Below are 4,330 nucleotides of genomic sequence, written 5' to 3' on the forward strand. Positions count from 1 at the left end.
GAGAGACAGCAGGGGCTAAAAGGAGTCATTTACGGGGTTTGCGGTGAGTTGACCGAGGAGGACATTAAGGGTTATATCAAGGGAGGAATTGTCAGTGGTGTCTATAGATTCAAGGCAAGGGAGGGGAGCTCAGGAGCGCCAGTAGTGGTAACATTTGCAGACGCAGTGTTACCAGTCAGGGTGTATATAGGGAGCATGTCGTACGCCGTGAGAGAGTATGTAAGGCCACCGCTGCGCTGCTATAAGTGCCAGAAGTTCGGGCATATTGCAGGGGCTTGCAGGGCGAAACAGAAGTGTGCGAAGTGTGGCGAGGGTCATGAGATCAAGGAGTGCAATGCAGAGGTTCCCAAATGCTGTAACTGTGGAGGGGAACACCATGTAGCGTTTCGTGGGTGTGCATATGTTGCTCAGGCCAAGGAAGTGCAATCTGTGAGGGATCAGTACAAGGTGTCATATGCCGAGGCAGTTAAGTCAGTTGCGACTGTGAAAGAGAAGGAAAGGAGACAGGGGGTGAACAGGGTGCAGCAGGGGAGTCAGCAATCTGCTCCAACTCTGTCAGCCGCGCCTCCTATTATTTCCGATGCGTCTCGGTCTGGACCTGGTCTGCCAGCCGCGTCTCAGGATGAGGTGATGATAATGACCAAGACAGCGTTTCTGGCTTTCATGGTAGAGGTGGTGGCGGGAGTGAAGGACGGTGAATCAAAGTCTAACGTCTGTCTAACGGTGGCTAATGCAGCTGAGAGGTTTTTGGGGGTAGGGATAAGGCCAGATGAAATCCATACTGTACTGGAGAGTGGGGTGCTGGGTGAGGGTGGGCAGCGGCCGGGCAAGGGTGCTGCACTGGGGGCAAAGGGGAAGGAGAGGAAAAGTGGGGTTGAATGGCAGAAACGCAGGAGTGGAGGGGCAAAGGAGAGGGAGAAGAAGGAGAATGAGAAGAAAAGTGGGGGTGAACAGTCGTGTGCACTAGGGGCAAAGGAGAAGGGGAAGATAAGTGGGCAGATAGGCAGGGGGCGGACGACAGACAGGGAGAGTGAGGGGGACAGCAGTATGGAGGAAGAAGAAAGAGGATTAGATCACTGATGTTCTGTATTCTTCAGTGGAATGCCCGGAGCCTGATCACTAATGGACAGGAGTTAAAAAGATTTGTGGAGGAAGTCATAGTGAAACCTGAGTTAATTTGCATTCAGGAGACGTGGCTGAAACCTAGCCTTGAGTTTGTTATTCCAGGATATGAGTGTTTAAGAAAAGACAGAGTTGGTAGAAGAGGCGGAGGGTGTGCAACTTTCGTTAGAGAAGGGATCCAGTATAGGGCATTGGACATAACATCTAACCTTGAGTGTGTGGCAGTGGAAGTTTGGAGTAATCAGAGCCATAGTCCCATAACGGTGCTTAATTTATATAATCCGTGTAAACAACTTATTTTGCCTGAGTTTGATGAAATTATGCAGAAGGTGAGAGGTCCAGTTATATGGGTCTGTGATTTTAATGCTCGTAACCCATTGTGGGGAAGCAATAGTAAGGACAGTAATGGAGTCGTGGTTGAGGAGATCCTGGATAAGCATGAGCTAGTTATGATAAATGATGATAGACCGACTAGGTTTGATGTCACAAGGGATACTTGCAGTCACATAGATTTGTGTTTTGCCTCCTCGGGTTTGGCTAGGGTTGGAGAGTGGGAAGCGCTGGATAGTAATACTATGGGAAGCGACCACTGTCCTATTCTGTGCAAATTTGGAAGGGATCTGATAATAGAAATCGAGGAGAGGGTGCCCAGGTATAATTTTTCTAAAGCTAATTGGGAAGAGTTCTTGGAGGCGGCCCGAAAGTGGGTAGGAGAGATTGACTCTGAGGGGAGTGTAGACGAGTGGAATGCTTCTCTTAGTGAGATGATACATAGGGCAGCGCAGGGCACAATCCCTATGAAGGAGGAACCCAGAGCTAGAAGGATGGTTCCCTGGTGGAATAAAGAATGTGACGTAGCTGTAAGGAATAGGAATAAAGCATACAAGAGGGTGAGACAGTATCCAGGGTTGTGCCAGTCAGTAGAATATAAGAGGTTAAGGGGAGTAGCACGAAGAGTTATTAAAGATGCTAAAAAGAGTAGTTGGAGGAAGTTCTGTGAAACACTAGGCCCTGAGACTTCTGTGAGGCAGATGTGGGCAGTCGTACACAGAATGGCTGGAATATATAAAAAAAGCTCGATTCCAGTGATTCAGAAGGGGGGGGTAGAAGCAGTAACCAATAAAGAGAAGGCAGACATGCTGGTGGAGGCATTTCAGGCAGTGCATAACTCTGGGAGTCTGGGGGAGGAGAGAGGGAGAAAGAGGTCTGAACTGCTATCGCAGAATGAGTGGAAGTTGAGAAGAAGCTCAGAAAATAATAATCTGATTAATTTGTACTTTACAATGAAAGAGTTAGGGGATGCTATCCAGGCTGGTGCAAACACGACGCCTGGCAGAGATGGATTATCCTATGAATTATTTAAGAATTTGGACGAATTTGTAATGATTGAAATACTGGGTTTGTTTAATAATGTGTGGCTAGAAGGCTGCTTGCCAAAGGAGTGGAAGCATGCCGTCATCATTCCTATTTTGAAGCCAGGTAAAGTAGCGGCTGACCCAGGGTCTTACCGACCCATAGCCTTGACGTCTGTATTGTGTAAAATTATGGAAAGGATGATTACTAATAGATTAGTTTACTTTTTAGAAAGTAAGGATCTTTATGTTGGGTATCAGAATGGGTTTAGAAATGGCAGGTCTACAATGGAATCAGTAGCTGTTCTAGACCAGGACATTAGACAGGCTTTTGACAATAAGGAAGTAGTGATAAGTGTATTTTTGGATATTGAGAAGGCGTATGACTCTTTGTGGAAAGAGGGGCTGCTTTTGAAATTGTATGACCTAGGAGTTAGAGGGAGATTGTTTAATTGGATAAAGGATTTTCTATTAGACAGGACGATCCAAGTACGTGTGGGGGGGCAAACCTCAAAAACTGTAAAAATAGAAAATGGCACCCCGCAAGGAAGCGTGATTAGCCCGGTCCTCTTCGATGTGATGATTAATGACATTTTTGGGCAAATTGGAAAAGGATATGGGTTGTCTTTATTTGCGGACGATGGGGCCATATGGAAAAGAGGGAAGAATGTTGAGTATTGTTTAAAGCAGGTACAAAGAGCTCTGGGGGATGTAGAGGAATGGGGAGACAAGTGGGGTTTTAAAATATCCGCCTCTACGTCTAATTATATGATTTTTGGTTTTAGAAAGAGGGTGCCTAGGGGAAGGCTGGTTATGTATGGATCTCCCTTAGAGAGAGTAAAGGTGTTTAAATTTTTGGGAGTTTGGTTTGACGAAAGATTGAATTGGGCTGTTCATATAGAGAAAATCCTGGCAAAGTGTGAAAGAATAGTGAATGTGCTGAGAAGTTTGGCTGGGAGTGGGTGGGGAGCGGATAGAGAGACCACGTGCATGATATACCAGGCGATGATCAGGTCAACAATTGATTATGGTTGTTATGTGTACGGCTCTGCGGCCAAGTTTAATTTGCGAAAGCTGGATGTGCTTCAGTGCAAGGCTTTGAGAATCTGCTGTGGAGCTTTTAAGACCACCCCTGCTTCAGCACTATTGGTGGAAATGGGGGAGTTGCCCCTAAACCTGAGGAGAGTAAAGTTAGGGCTACAGTACTGGGCAAAATTGAGTGGGACAAGTCTGTCCTTCCCAGCTAGGTGTTTACTTTCAGGAGATGGGGATAAGTATAAACCTTTTTTGGCCAGTATTGATCAGTGGGCCAGGAAGTTGAGACTGCATCAGGGGGGAGTGGCGGAGCACACTCGGTGGCTATCAGTGCCATTTTGGCTATTGCCTGATCGAGTCATTGAACTTAGGTTCTTGAAGGAGGAGGATAAGGGCGAGATTGTGGAGGAAATAGAGAGGTTCCTTCTGGAATCAGGGGCTCTGGAGGTGTACACTGATGGCTCTGTGGATCCTGAAAGTGGGAGGGCAGGATTTGGGTGGTGGGTGCCTTGGTTAGGGATCGGTAAGGGACAAAGAATATCCGATGGCAGCTCAGTATTTGTGACAGAGTTGCTTGCCATCCTCTGGGCATTGTGGTGGGTGGAGGAAGTGGGACCAAGCCAGGTGATTATATGCTCTGACTCGGCTGCTGCACTGATGGCTCTGAGTGCAGGTGGGTCTAAAGCTCGCCCTGATCTGAGATCTTCTGAGAGAATTGTTGAATATATACTGTACACAAATGTTCTAGAATGTTCTATTATGACATCATACTGTGACATCACAAATGTTCTAGAATGTTTGATTATGACATCATACTGTGA

The sequence above is a fragment of the Notolepis coatsorum genome (genome assembly GCF_963971535.1).
Source record: "Notolepis coatsorum genome assembly, contig: SCAFFOLD_333, whole genome shotgun sequence".
NCBI classification, from domain to species: domain Eukaryota; kingdom Metazoa; phylum Chordata; class Actinopteri; order Aulopiformes; family Paralepididae; genus Notolepis; species Notolepis coatsorum.